This window comes from Chenopodium quinoa, unplaced genomic scaffold (assembly GCF_001683475.1).
Source record: "Chenopodium quinoa cultivar QQ74 unplaced genomic scaffold, ASM168347v1, whole genome shotgun sequence".
NCBI lineage: Eukaryota > Viridiplantae > Streptophyta > Magnoliopsida > Caryophyllales > Amaranthaceae > Chenopodium > Chenopodium quinoa.
In genome coordinates this window covers 610,359-626,541 of record NW_018745470.1, presented here as the reverse complement: position 1 = coordinate 626,541, position 16,183 = coordinate 610,359, and positions in this window count along the sequence as shown.

The following is a 16,183-nucleotide window of genomic DNA, read 5'->3' as shown; positions in this document are numbered from 1 at the left end:
ATAGCATTACTGGCAAGATTCTCGTTGCTGATTTTTCCTATAGGATATCTGGATCGGGAATCCTCATATTCTGGATCATACCTCTTTGGAGGAACTCCTCTAGTTCTCCTAGGAGGTAACTCATATCTGTTCGGACAATTTTCACTAGGAACAACAGGATCAGTTATAGGTAAATCACAAAGGTCAGAATTTTCTGTGTTTACCTCACTTGATATAACTACATCCTCGGTTGGATGCTCAGTAGGTGAATCTGGTGTGGACTGAAGAGGAGATGAGGGAACTGTTACCTCTGGAGAAGCAACATCGGTGGTACTGTCTACTTGGGTTGTTGGATCCTCAAGGTCCATCACTTCTGGATATGTCAACCAGCTAAGGTCATCACTACTAGTCTCCCCCTGAGGACCAGGCTGGGTGTAATAATAGGATTTTTCAAAAAACTCACAGTCAAGGGTAGTGTGTATTTTCCTTGTAGTCGGATCATAGCATCGGTATCCTTTCTGGTGAACCCCATATCCGATAAAGACACATTTAATAGCCCTTGGTTCCAGTTTGTTTCTATAAATCTTTGGTAGGTGGACATATACAACACATCCAAACACTCTTGGTGGTAGGGAGTGAGAGGATGGGATGGTGGTGTGTGAAGAAAGGGTGTCAAGGGGAGTTTCGTAGTCAAGGGTTTTTGTGGGAAGTCTGTTTGTAAGGTATGTGGAGGTAGCTATGGCTTCAGGCCAAAGAAAAACAGGAACTCCCGATTCAATCATAATTGCCCTTGTAATTTCTAATAAAGTCCTGTTTTTCCTTTCTGCTACTCCATTTTGTTGAGGGGTATCACGACAGGATGTTTGGTGAACAAGTCCCTGGTCAGCAATATATTGTTCCATATCTAGGTTTATATATTCCCCCCCATTATCTGATCTAAGAATTTGTGGTTTTGCATTAAATTGGGTACGAATCATATTATAGTATTTAACAAATACATCAAATACTTCAGATTTGTGTTTCAAGAAATATACCCAACTCATACGAGTACAGTCATCCACAAATAAAACAAAGTATGAAAAATTATGGATTGCAAACTCTGGGGCAGGACCCCAAACATCTGAGTGAATAAGCATAAAAGGTTTGATAGCATGAGTCAAACTAGGAGAATAAGTATGTTTATGACTTTTGGCTAAGGCACACGATTCACAGTCCAAAGTTACATCAATGTTTTTAAAAGAAGGAAATAGTCGTTTAAGATAACCTACAGAAGGGTGACCTAGCCGGCGATGCCACATCCATAGTTGATATTCCGGGGACCCATGAGCAAGCAAAGCATTGCCGTGTTGAGTCGCCTCATCCAAGAAGTACAATCCTCCTCGTTCAGTACCACTCCCAATAATCCGTCCCGTCTGAGCTTCCTGTACCATACAATCAGAGGATGTTAGTAAAACAGTACAATCAAGTTCCTTAGTTAATTGACTAACAGATAAGAGTTTATGAGAAAGACTAGGAATTAAAAGACAGTCGTTTAAATGAATATTGGGTGAAACATCAACTTTTCCGGCTCGATCAATAGGAATTAATTCCCCATTAGCAGTTTGTATTTGGGTACGTTTAGTGGGATGGAAAGATATAAAGTCGGATGGGTCATAAGACATAGTGTCTGTTGCCCCACAATCTAAAATCCAGCCCATTGATTTACATAAGAGGCCCATATTTCCGGATTGGATAAATGAGTTTTCTGAATTTTTATCTGAATAAAAGGAATTTCTTGGTTGGGTTTCAATGTGGGTCGTGTGTTTTTGATGGGAATTAATAGGAGTTGAAATTGTGGGTTGTTTTATTGTGTGGGCCATAGGTTTTTGATGGAAATTCTTTGAGAAACCCTCAAATTCCTTTGCCTCCTCGTAAATAGTTTCTTTTCCAGAAACTTTCCCAAACCTTTCATCCTCTTCCGTCACTTTCCCTTTCTCTTTCATTGCTTCACCATGAAAATTGGCGATGAGGTTGATACCTGTACCTGTTGATTTTCCGGGTGTGTTTTTGGTTGTGGGTGAGCTTCCATCGTCACCGTTGATTTCCCTTTCAGAAGCAACAAAATTTGCCTTGCCACCGGTCCGGTTTCCGGTAGCCTTGGCGGCGGCTTTTCGTTGTCTCAATTCGTCCCACCACTCAGGGTAACCGATGAGTTTAAAACACCCACTCTTGGTGTGTTTGGTTCCCCCGCAGTGGCTGCATTTTAACATCGTCTTGTCTTCTAACCGGGATGACTTTTCCGACCGGTTTTGCGCCACCAAGCCACTCCCAATTTCTGAGGGACTCTGTCCCGATGATGAGTCGCCGGTCATTATGCCGCGACGGGCAATTTCCCGTCGAATTGTAGCATAAGCGGCATCTAGGGTTGGGAGTGGGTCTAAATACAGTAAATCCCTTTTCTCTTTGTCCAAAGAATTATCAATTCCGGCTAGGAATTGATAAAGCCGTTGTCTCTGAATGAAAGAATTGAACAGAGTAATGTCCTCTGAACATTTCATCGGATTTGGCATTCGTCTGTCAATTTCCTTCCATAATATATTCAGTTTACTGAAATACATTTCTATGGTGTCTCTCCCTTGTTTAATTGATGCTGCCTTCAAGTTCAGATCATAGATTTGAAGTTCGTCTCTCCCACTACTCAAGAGAGTCTCTATTCCTTTCCAGAGATCTCTGGAAGTTTTATAATCAAGGAATTGATTAACTAGATCTCCGTCGATATTCTCGATTATCCACGAGAACACTATTGAGTCCCGTTGGGCCCATTGGGCGTATTCTGGGTTGTCTGATGTTAAAGGGTTGCCTGTGATGTGGTCGAGTCTTCCTCGGCCACCAATTGCAATTTGCATCAACTTACACCATTTGGTGTAATTTGTGTAATTGAGTTTTTCTGAAATACGCACACTTTGTGCATTTCCAGATTCTGGGTTGATTGGGTTTTTGTTTAATTTTTGAAACATCTGGAACATTTGTTCCATCTGCTCTATTGAAATCAGTTTTTTGTTGTCGTCCGGTGAGTCCCCCATTTTAAGGTAACCTTCCGGTAGATGATGAGACTAAATAGGTTTCGGTTTCCCGAAGATCGGAACCTTACGGCTCTGATACCATGTGTAAAATAAGCGGAATTGTGTTTTTGGTTTTCAATTTCTGTCCGTTTATTACTCTTGGTTATCATTACATTTATACACAAAGAGCTATGATAAATAAGGAAATACAGCTAAGCAGAATATATTCCTAACATAATTACAACCTAATTAACTCCTTTGATTAAGGAGAATCACTTATTTCCTACAGACTTCTGCCCAGAGAATTGTAGTCCAGGCTGCCGGCTGGAAGAAAGATGACTGGGACAAGTTTGAGAAAGCTTTTGATAATGAATCTCATAAGATTCCTTTTGGCTTTGAGCAACAAGAATTTTTCGATGAAGATCTTCTCAATCTTGAGCCCACTGCTGATGACGACCCTTCAGATCCCATCATCCGGACTTCTCCCTCCCGAGCCTGAAAATTTACAAGCTTGAAGGGGCAGACAGTCATCACCGACATCATCTTGCGGTTCTTGTATAATGGAGCCTTATCTGTTATGATTTTAAACTTTGAACTTTTGTTTTTGCGTCTCTTTTTGACAACGTTGTTTTATCTGGCATATACCCTTTTGTGGTGATGCCTGTCAATTGTCATTTCTAACTTTATTATTTTCGCAACAAAAAATACCTTCTTTGCCTACATGTTATATACTTATCATATCTGCTCTATCCATATGCTACATGCTTGTTTTGTATGTACCAAGTACTTTGCAACAATTTATGCACTTTTATCCGCCATTTTCACAATGCATTTGACAGAAAGCAACTGTAATGATTATGTCGGACTCAACAAAATAAAACTTTTATATGTTTGCAATTACATTAGTTTCGCAATAAATAATTACTAACGGTTATCTTATATCGGATGCTGTTGTCAACAATTGCAATAAGTAATTATCAACGGTTATTTACTTATATATCATGCCCCTAGTGCATGTATCTGTGTTTTGGATATATGCACTAGTTATCCCAGTCATGGAGCTTCTGATGTATTTAAAATTTTAATTATTTATAGTTGCAGCTTCAATGTATATGCTGGTCACTTACTGAACTACTTTTGTAGTCAGTTAAGTACCCTTATCGGCAATCGTCATCATGGTTATGCCTCAAATCGGCATATACCATGAGCTGATTTTGTCGGTATTATATGTTGAACCAGCAACCTCGTGAATTAGAGAATACAACTTGTTTCGGTTGAAAACAATGGGACCTTGCCGAAGGTCCGCTGAAATGGAGAAGACTGGATTCGGTCCAAGTTGTGTTGGGCCGAAGGTTTCCTGCACAGTGAACACACGTAAACTAGCCTCGGGGGTGTTTCCGAGGAAGGCCCCTCCGATGCTAAAGTCAGTACAATGTGTAAAAGGAAGACACTATGCAAGAGAGTTTGTAGCTTGAGGCTTTTGTGGAATATTTCTGAATGCAAGAATGAGCATATGAAATTGGAATATCAATGTATGTGTGATCTCCCCTTGAATGTGTTAATATGATGGCTTTTATACCTCATCATACTTGGAGAGGTTGGGCTTTAGCCCAATTGGCTTACTTTGTGGGCTGACTTTTGACTTTTGAGCAATTGGAGAGTTGAACCTTGACCTTGGGCTTTTAATTGGATCATTTAGTGCTCAGGCCCAATTTTGACTAAATTGGACCCAAACAACTTGCCCCCCAGACCCGATTTGGAAGAATGACGGGTCGGGTTTGATTTAACTCAGAAAAGGAGGGAAGTAAATGATTTAATTGATCCAAAAATTTGAATTTAAACCGTAATTAATGAGATAACAACGGTTAATGATTTGCGGAAGTTGGACGGATAATGGGCAGTTTAATCACAAGACATGTGTTTAATGGTTACTTAGTGGGTACTTAAGAGAAATTAAAGCACAGACTCTTCGTATCCCGTACCTGGAGATATAAACAGAGGCGCGTCATTCTCCTCACTTATTCACCAACACAAACCCAGAATTCTTCGAGAGAGAAACCAAGAACCCGCATCAAAACTTCGCAAATTCCCCCGAGCATTGAGCTTAGAAACTGAGACTTGCCACTACGAACTCGTAAATCGGCAACTTTCGCTTCAGATTAAGGTAAATTCCTTTGATTTCAGTTTATTTTTCTTCGAATTCGAACTCCTTCCCCTTTTCTTTCGACTTTTCTCTTCGAAATAATCCATGGCAAGAGGAGTTAGAGGTAGAGCCCGTGCTCCAAGAAGAGCAAGGCCGATTCCCGATCCTAGGAACAGGATTGGGACCTGGAATGGTCAAAGGCCGGAGTCTGACCCTGCTGAAGGGATTAGGGCGACTCCCCTTTCCTCGGCTCCTCCTCAAAGAACAGATGAGCCGAGTGCTTCTGGACGGGATGATGAAGTTCCCGCTGTCCTTTGGGATATCCTCCCTGGGTTTTCAGAGTGGGAGAATGCCGAAGTCGTTTCGGCCATGATAAAGAACCGCCCCTACTCATGGTGGGTAGAGAACGCCGATCAATATCGATTTGCCGAGCAAATTGAGTTGCATTACGGCATTTTTGAAGCTGATGGATATTGGTGCCGAATGCCCTCAGCATCCGATAGAATCCATCGTCCACCCCCGGGGTATGTGGGGGTGTACACGAGACAGCTTCAGTATGGGCTGAGGTTCCCTTTGGACGTTTTCGTCCGAGACTTGCTGATCCATTACAACATTTCCCTATGTCAGCTAACCCCCACCAGCATCCGAAGGGTGATGACATACTTATGGGTCTGCAAGTTCTTCAAATACGTGCCGAACCTGCACTGCTTCAGAAAGCTCCATCGGCTAGTGCCAAATATTCAAAGTGGGCACGGAAGCCATGGTTCTGGGTGGTATCGGATTGAGTCCCGGCCCCAATACTTGACCATGTGGCCAAATGACTCTTCAGACAAGGACTGGAGAGGTCAATGGGTTTGGGTTAGGGCACCCACAGATCCGGGCCACCCTTGCGTCTTCAGCGCTCCCCGGTACTTAGCTGAGCCTGATCCCGAAATGGGAAGTCTAGGTCCCCCCGCAGATAACGGGGCGGATCCGAACCTGGATCAGCAACATATCTTCGGCAAGCTGCCGAACCCGGGGGGGAGTGGTCGAATGCAGCATATCCCGGAGACTTGGCTCCCCGATACGCATTACGTTTTCCAAGAGAATATGCTAGCAGCTGTTGGCCTCAGCCGAAAGTTTAAGGATGGTAAGCTTCTTCGGCTGGGGCCGAGGCTTTTAACTACCTCTTTTTCTTTTCTCGCTTTGCTTTTTTATGCTGTGCCAACATATCTGAGCTAAACTTTTTCCCTTTCCCTTTTTTCAGTGCGGGACGAGACCAACGTTGGTATTAACTACGCTCGTCTTGGTGTTAACCGAGAGCGAGTTGTAACTGAACGGGCCCCGTCTATCACTGAGCCGAGGCATAGGGAAGTTCATCTGGATTCTTCCCACTTCCAAATTGAGGCTGTTGCTCTGTATCAGAGGCAGAAGCCTTGGTGGAAGAAGAGAGACCCTTGGTTTCAGCTGCTGAACGAAGAAGCTGAAGCTGCCCGCACAGCCGAAGAGGTTGCACGGGTACTTGAGGCTTGCGAAGGAGGAGAAGGGTCCTCCAGAGCTGCTGAGGCCGAAGCTGCAGCTAGAGCAGCTGAAGAAGACGAGGCTTTGCTGAAAACCTCGGTGAGCTTCAGACAACTTTTTTCTTTTCATTTTCATTTTCATTTTTTTTTTTTTTTTTTTTTAATTACTCACACTCTTCTTCCCCCCTGTCTGTTACAGTCTGAAGAGAGTAACAGACACAGAGAAGGCAAAGCTCCTGTTCGTTCCGAAGATCAAATACAAGAGTCTTCAGACTCAGATATGGACGAGCAGCCTCTTCTGAAAAGGCGCCGAAGGATGGCCATCATCGGCCCTCATGACTTTCAGCAGAGGCCGATGACCATCGGCGTCGCAATAAGGGAACCTGAGGAAGGCAATGGATCGCCGAGGGTTCCCCAGCCAACACCCCAATCTCCTCAAAAGACCCTCCGCCACCTCCTGAGATGGAGGTGGATCAGAGAATTCCCGAACCTAAGGGAGGGGTCCAAGAAGAAATCAAGAAGAGTGCTGCTGAGCACGAAAATAAAGATGCCGTGATGTCAAGTGCTGAGGGCTTCACGGCAGATATCGCAAGAGAGGTTGAGGCTTTCGTCCTCACCCCTGAAGAAGAGGAGGTCATAGTAATTGACTCCTCTGAGAAGGACGATGCTGAGACAACCAAAGCTAATCAAGCTCCATCGTCGTCCTTCCCTTCTTTCCAGACTCTGCATTCTGGAGAAATGGGTTTCTCGGCCCCCCGAATTCCAATCCTAGATCACATCTGGGACCTCATATGGGGTCAAAACCGAGAAGGAGCTGCAGCCTACTTCGGCAATTTTGCTGGCATGTCCGAAGTAGACAGGGCAAGGATCTGGTCGCTGAAGGCCACTGCTGGGATGGGCGAATCCAGCAGATCAGTTCCTGACCCAGCCACGTCTAACCAACTGCTGATGATGCAGGTAATTTTCCTTCATTTCCTCCGAAATTCAGCTCTTTATATATATACATATTTTTTTTTTTTTTTTTTTTATTTTATATATATTTTTTTTTGTCTTCCTGTTTTCAGTTCGTGCACAATCAGACTCTCACTGTAGAGCTGATTGATACCCTACAAGATAGGGTAGACGCTGCTGTGCACGAAAAGAAGGTGGCTGAAGAGGAAGTTAAGCTTGCTAAGCTGAAGCAAGCAGCAGCTGAAGAGAAGCAGCAGGAGGTTGAGGAGTACGGTAGAAAAGCTGCCGAAGCCCTGAAAACCTTCTGCGATGCTATGGAGAAGGAGGTTTTTCCCCCACTGATGGAAGGGGAAAAATTCCTCCAGGAGCATATGGGAGTGGACGTCTCCAAATTCAAGGCTGCCATTGAGAGCCGAATTCAAGAAGGAACTGCTGCACAAGCTGAAGTGCAGCAGCGTCTAGAGGCTCTTGAAGCCAGCCGAATGGCTGCTGAAGAATTGCTCCTGGCCAAAGACGTCCAACTCTTAGAGGCTGCTGCTGCTGCTGAAGCTCAAAGAGCTAAATTCCAAAAGGCTGAGGATCAATTGCTGATCCAGAAAGTTGAAGTGGCCCAGGCCCAGACAAAGGCTTTCCAAATTCAGCAAGAGCTGAATGAGCTGAAAGGTTCCTCCTCCCAAGTCGCTGATGAGCTGAAGAAATCCAAGGAAGACCTGGAGGAGACCCAGAAGAAGCTGGCTGATGCTGAGGCTTTACTCAAAGTCCGTGTTTATACCCAAGAGGAATATGAGATGGGTTTCAGAAACGGATTCCGAGTATGCCGAAGAGTCTGCCTTCATGCTGAGCCGAAACTGGACTGGTCTAAATGTGCTGAGTGGGTCCAGAATCCTGAAGACCCTCACATGAAGTATGCAACTCCGGCTGAAGCTGAAATTCTTAAGGCTGAGGAAGCCGAAGAGGAAGCTGAAAGACTGGAGTTGGAAGCTGAGCAGAGGGAAAGGGAGGCTCGGCAAAGTGCAAAGCCCGCTTCTTCTGCTGCTGGAGCTGAGGCCACCATGGGGCTCAACGCTGATCAGTCTGATCCTCCGGCTGAAGCATAGGAACTCGGGCAGTCGTCTTCAGAATCTTGCGGTTCATCATGTGCTTAACTTTAGACTTGCCGCTTTCTGAGTTTTTTGCCTTGTTTTTTGCTTCAGCTTGCCTTGTCGTACAGCAGTTTTATTTTTTTGCTTATGTACGTATTTCGGCAGCTGTTATTTTCCGCTTGTGGGCGGCTGCCGATACTGAATTATTGAACTTGTAGCTCAATTTTTGAGAAATATTAATCTAATGCTCTTTTCTTCAGTTGCTTTACTTTTGAATGCTTTACTGTTTCTTTTCTTCAACTCTGCCGAACATAGTTGCACTGAGTGCTTCTTGCCCCCACAGAAATTGAAGTATGACTTCAGTTGAATAAGCAATTTCTGAACTTCTTCAAAATGGGTATCCGAAACACAGGGCCAACTGAAGGCCATGCTTCTGGGATACAAGTCTTACTGAAGATTGACTGTCTGAAAGTTGGATATCCGAAACACAGGGCCAGCTGAAGGCAATGCTTGGGATATTAGCTTTCTGGGACTAACCTCTTTAGAACAAGTCTTACTGAAATTTGACTTCAGCCGAAAGACCAGCGTTCTTAAAGAAGACGCATATCCGAAACACAGGGCCAACTGAAGGCAATGTTTCAAATAATGGCTTTCTGGGATACAAGGCTCAGTTAAGGCAATATCCCAGAATTGTCCATGGACTAATGTCTTTGGAGAACAGGTCTTACTGAAGTTTGATTTCAGCTGAAAGACCAGTGTTCTTTAAAAAGACGAGTTTTGTAATCCATCTGAAACCCAGTTACCCGAAGGCGAAGGTTTCAGACGAGGCTGATTTAAAAATTTTCAACTGTTGTTGTTATCCTTGATTTTCTGTCTATCTTTGAAAAATGGATACCCGAAACACAGGGCCAACTTAAGGCAATGTTTCGGATAATGGCTCTCTGGGATACAAGGCTCAGTTAAGGCAATATCCCAGATTTGTCCATGGACTCATGTCTTTGGAGAACAAGTCTTACTGAAGTTTGACTTCAGCTGAAAGACCAGTGTTCTTTAAAAAGACAGGTTTTGTCAGCAATCTGAAACCCAGTTACCCGAAGGCGAAGGCTTCAGACGAGGCTGAATAAAAAACCCTCAAAGAGTAGATAGAACAAAGAAAATTTTGAAAGGATAAAAAGTTGTAAATATTTATATAAATGGTGGCTCCAAGGCCTTTCATTAGTTCAAAATGTACTTACAAAGATTGTTCTGCCCCGAAGGGTTTACACATGGTATTTTTTCAGTACATCAGCGTTCCAGTGATTTTTTAACTCAGTTCCATCCAACTGCCGAAGTCGGTATGTCCCTGGCTGAAGCTCATCATATATTTCGTAAGGTCCCTCCCATGTAGCTGAGAGCTTCCCATGGATTCGGCCTTTCTGAACTGCAGCAGCATTCCGAAGGACAAGATCTCCAATTTTGAGAGGCCTTGCATGGACCCTTCGGTTATAAAATTTGCTGACTCTCTGCTTATAGGCGGCCATTTTGTCTCGAGCTGAGTCTCTTACTTCGTCGAGGAAATCGAGAGATTCCCTCATCCGTCGCTCATTCTCAGCCGAGAAATGGTGCACTCGAAGGCTCTCAGAGCCAATTTCCACTGGAAGGACGGCTTCGGCACCATACACCAGTTCAAAAGGTGAGTGGCCCGTTGCCTCTTTTTCAGTTGTCCGAAGGGACCAAAGGGTTCCAGGGAGCTCCTCTAGCCATTTGGACTTTTGATCTTCCACCCTCTTCTTGAGGGCATTTAAGATCTGTTTATTTGCTGCTTCGGCTTGTCCGTTACTTTGCGGGTGGCATACTGCTGAGTATGCCAGTTTGATGCCGAACTGATCTGTATATTGCTTCAGCGATAAGTTATCAAATTGCCTCCCATGATCGAAGACAAATATTCTCGGGATGCCAAAGCGAGTGATGATGTTCTGCCAGATAAATTTTCTGACAGTTTGCTCTGTAATGTTCGAGGCTGCTTCGGCCTCGATCCATTTACTGAAGTAGTCGACACCAACTATCAGCCATTTTTTCTGGTACACAGCCTCTGGAAATGGTCCCAGTATATCCAGTCCCCATTGGGCAAACGGGAGTGGATTAAGGATCGGCTGAAGATCCCTTGCTGGCTGATGGATAACTGGAGCATATTTTTGGCATTTTTCACATTTCCGAACCAGCTCCTTAGCATCTGCGATCATGGTGGGCCAGTAATATCCGGCCCTCAATGCCTTGTGGGCTAAGGTTCTTCCCCCAATGTGGTTCCCACAGATGCCGAGGTGAATCTCCCGCAGGATATAATCTGCATCTGTTGGTCCCACGCATTTCAGCAATGGGGCTGAGAAGGACTTTTTCAGAAGTTCCCCCCTGAAGACAATGAACCTAGAGCTGGTTCTCTTCATTTTGGAGGCCAAAGCTTTGTCCTCAGGAGTTTCTCCCCGAAGCTTAAAAGCTAAAATGGGTTCCATCCAACTAGGCTCTGGGTCAGCGCAGCACACTTCAGGTGCTTCGTCGACACTTCTTACTCGACGCACTTCTACATATACAGACCTGTTCAGCTCGGTAAAAGATGAACTAGCAAGTTTGGAGAGTGCATCGGCCTGAGTATTCTGACCCCTTGGGATCAGCTGAACCTCAAAAGTTTTCAGCTCTGCAATGACTGATTTGATCTTGGCAAGATAAGCTATCATGGAGGGCTCTTTGGCCTCGTAGCTGCCACTGATCTGATATGCAACTAGCTGAGAGTCTGTTTTTAAGCAGACATGATCGGCTTCCAAGGAGATGCATAATTGTAGGCCGGCGATTGCTGCCTCATATTCGGCTTCATTGTTCGAGGCCTTAAAAGAAAATTTTAGTGCATACTCAAAGGATTTGCCCTCGGGAGAAGTTATCAGTACTCCTGCCCCCGAACCGTTTTCGGTGGAAGACCCATCCGTAAACACGGTCCAGACTTTCTTGTCACTGTCCAGCACTTCTTGGTATGAGCATTCGGCCAAGAAATCCGCCAGGGCTTGAGCCTTAATGGCAGCCCTCGGACGGTAGCTGATGCTGAATTCGGTGAGCTCAAAAGCCCACTTGGCTAGCCTACCGGATTTTTCAACCTTGCCAAGAACTTTTTCCAACGGCTGATCAGTTAAGACCACTATCTGATGGCAATCAAAATAGGGCCTCAGCTTCCGAGCAGCTACCACTACCGCGAAAGCAACTTTCTCGAGTAGAGGATAGCGGGTCTCGGCATCCGTCAGTGTATGACTGACGAAATAAATCGGTTGCTGACTCTTACTCTCTTCCCTCAGCAATACTGCGCTGATGGTGGCTGGGCTAACGGCCACATATAGGTATAGAGTTTCTCCTTCAACTGGGCTAGCCAGCGTTGGGAGTTGAGCCAGATGCTCCCGAAGCTGTTGAAAGGCGTCTTTTTGCTCTTCCTCCCAAACAAGCTCTTTTGTTTTCGGGAGTTTCAGGGCTTTGAAGAAGGGTAACCCCTTATCCGAAGCTCTGGAAATGAACCTCGAGAGGGCTGCCATTCTTCCGGTGAGCCGCTGAACATCCCGCTTTGTTTTCGGCTCAGGAAGGTCGAGCGCCGCTTTGACTTTAGAGGGATTGGCATCAATCCCCCTTTTGCTGACCATGAAACCCAGGAATTTCCCTGACTTCACGCCGAAGACACACTTCTTCGGATTCAGCTTCATTTGATGCTTTCTCAAGGTGGCGAAAGTTTCAGCCAGGTCCTTTACATGGTCCTCTAGTTTTCTGCTTTTGACGATCGAATCGTCAACATAGACTTCCATGTTTCGGCCCTTTTGATCGGCGAAAACTTGATCCACCAGCCTTTGATAGGTTGCCCCCGCATTTTTCAATCCGAAGGGCATCATTTTGTAATTATACACCCCAGCGCTCGTGACGAATGCTGTCTTGGCTCGATCGTCGGGGTGCATAAAGATCTGATGATACCCCGAGAATGCGTCCATGAAACTAAGCAAGGCATGGCCACTTGTCGAATCGACTAGCTGATCGATTCTTGGCAAGGGATAGAAATCCTTTGGACAAGCCTTATTTAGGTCCGTGAAGTCAACGCACATCCTCCAGGTACCATTGGGCTTCTGAACCATCACCACATTTGCCAGCCATTCCGGATATTGGCAAGGTTCAATGAACCCTGCCTCCAATAATTTTTTGACTTCGGCTGCGATGTCTCGGTTCTTATTGGCGGAGTAATTCCGCTTCTTTTGCTTAACTGGTCGACACGCTGGGTCAACATTAAGCTTATGGGAGATGAGGTCTGAACTTATCCCGGGCATATCAGCTGCCGAGAAAGCAAACACATCTCTGTTATCCCGAAGGAGCTGAATAAGTTCACAACGGGTGTTAGGATCAAGGTCCATCCCGATTGTTACACATTTGTCAGCATCTCCTTCGGCCAACTCAACTGTTTCAGTCTGTTGGTCCATGTCCATTGCCGAGGGACTGGACTCTTCAGAATCTGGTCTGCTGCCAATGTCAGCAGGTGTCCCAGTCTTTGCGTTCTTCGGCTGGCTCTCTGAGTCTTTCGGCCCAGCTGAAGAGTCAACCTTTTCCCTTTCGGGAACTTTTTCTCTGGGCACGGATCCTTGGGCCGAAGCACTTAGGCCTTTCGGCTTTTTTGCGCTTGGCTCTCTTTCTTTTTCTTTCTCCTCCTCATCCTTGTCGTTATCTGGGCGACTACTGGATGGCTTGAGGTAGTTGCACCTTCGGGCGTCCTTTTGGTTGCCCTGTATCCTTTCGGGGAAGCCGGCGTCTGAGACATAAATCATCAGCTGATGATAAGTTGAGACGACCCCTTGGATCTCGTGAATTATGGGTCTCCCCAAAATCACGTTGTACACTGAAGGAGCGTCGATGACCAAAAACTCAATCATGACGTTCCGGGCTGCCTCATCGCAACCGATGGTGACAGGAAGCGTCACCTTCCCATCTGGATAAGTTGAAGCCCCATTGAACCCGGATACCGGATAGGGTACCGGCGTAAGGTGCTTGGGCTTCAGCTTAATTTGGTTGTAGGCCTTTCGGAACAGAATGTTTGCTCCGCTGCCACCGTCAACAAGGACCTTACTGACGTCATGGTTGGCCACCGTGGCGATGATCACCAACGGATCCTCGTGAGGGAACGTAATCCCCCGGCAGTCGGCGGCTGTGAACGTCATGTTCGGCACCGGCAACTGGGGAGCTTGAATGTCAGCGTTGTTCACCTGGTGAGTCAAAGCTCTAAGGTGACGCTTGTGCTCCCTCCGAGAGTATATTCCTCCCGAGATAACATTGATCGGAGGGAATTTCCCCTCCGGTTTTTTACTGTTTTTCCGGGGGAAATCAAGGTCCTGCCGAGGGTCCTTTGCTAGCCTCTCGGATTCTTTTTTCTCGCGGTGATCCGCGATGTATTTTTTCAAGTATCCCTTCCGGACCATGTCCTCTATCTGGTCCTTCAGCTGGATACACTCTTCAGTGTTGTGGCCCGAAGACTCGTGGAACTCACACCACTGATTTTTATTTTTTCGCTGATACCACTCTGGGAGTGGTCTCGGCTTTCGGTAACTCTGCTCCTCCTTCGTCACACTGTAAATTTTGGCGCGTGGAAGAGAGAGCGGAGTGTAGGACTCGTATCTGCCTGTGTATGAGGCAAACCTGTCCTTCTTTAGGTCGTTAGCCGAAGATGGCTCCGAGGCCTTTGATTTTCCCTTTGCCTTATGGCCTTGGCCTTCAGACAAGGGTATTTGCCTCTGTTTCCCTCCCCCGGATTGAGGTTGGGTTTTTGCTTTATTCCATTCTTCGGCTCGGATGAACTTATCCGAAGCACTAAGAGCTTCCTCCAAGGTCTGCGGGGTATGCATGACCATGAAGTCTAGGAATTTTCCTGGCTGAAGGCCATTCTGCATTGCAAAAACAGCTAGCCCCTGGTCCAGCTGGGAGACGCTTGATGACTCGTTACTGAAACGGGTCAGGTAGTCTCGGAGGCTTTCGGTTTCCCCCTGTTGCAGACCCATGAGCTCTGCGGTAGTCTTCTCTCGGCGGTTTGCCGTGGAAAACTTGCTCCTGAACTTGGAGGACAGATCATCCCAACCTGTTATGGAGCCTTGCCTTACTCCCTTGGAGATCCACGCTTGCGCGACCCCCTTGAGAGTGGTTGGGAAATATTTGCACCAAGTCGCCTCGGATCTGGGGCAAAGATGCATATGAGTCTCATACGAGGCCACGTGGTCCTTCGGGTCCGTGGTCCCGTCATATGTGATATGCGACGGTATTTTAACCGTGGGTACGCGCTCTTCCAGTATCCATTGCTCGAATGGTGAACTAGCGGCTGGCATAATGGCCTTGCCCTTGTTCCTGGCCGAAGGGACCGCGCTCCGCCCTCTTAGAGAGGTAGGAGTGGTTTTCGTCCCTGGCTGGGAAGTCTGGGCCTCGGCTGCAGGGAACGAGAGGCGACTACGCACGCTCGGTTCCTGGCCGCCGAGTCGGTCAAGGACGCTTCTGCGAGCAGTCTCAGGTTCCCGGCGAGTAGATTCTGGCCGAGAAGCTGAGCTGCTGCTCTTATGCGCTGCTGGTCTTGAGGATGAGGATCCTTTAAAAAGTTGAGAGTTCTTTTTCCTCTGTTTTTCATTTTTCCAAGAATCCTCCTCCCACTCTTCCAGTTCCCGGAAGGAAGGAAGCTTCCCACCGTCATGGTCTAACTTCCTCCGCTGATGCCGGGTATGCGGAGGAGTTTGATCACGAGGCGGTGGCATATTCTGTGCCCTCATTGCCTCCATGAGTACTGCCAGCGCTCTTGCCACCTCTTCCGAACTGGGCCCCGTCAAAGGGGTCCCCGGCCGAGTGTGGTAATGAGGCCGTGCAGCCGATGGTTGGCTTTGGGACACTGAATATGTCCTATGATCAGACTGACCCCTGCTAGACCGAGAGTGGTCCGGCCTATATTGAGAGTCATGCATTGTAGGAGATAGGGAATCCTCCTTGTATGATCCTCCCCCCGAGCCGGCACCCTTGGGAGAGTTCCGGTCCGGCGAGGGCGATGGTGTAGGGGTTTTAGGCTTTTCGCCCGCTCCTTGACGGAGGCTTTTGCTCTTGCGGTTCTTAGCCATGGCTGCTAAGATAATTGCAAGATGATCTTGGTTAGGAATTTGGCTTAAAGATTTTTGAAAGTGTTCCCCACAGACGGCGCCAAATTGTTTCGGTTGAAAACAATGGGACCTTGCCGAAGGTCCGCTGAAATGGAGAAGACTGGATTCGGTCCAAGTTGTGTTGGGCCGAAGGTTTCCTGCACAGTGAACACACGTAAACTAGCCTCGGGGGTGTTTCCGAGGAAGGCCCCTCCGATGCTAAAGTCAGTACAATGTGTAAAAGGAAGACACTATGCAAGAGAGTTTCTGAATGCAAGAATGAGCATATGAAATTGGAATATCAATGTATGTGTGATCTCCCCTTGAATGTGTTAATATG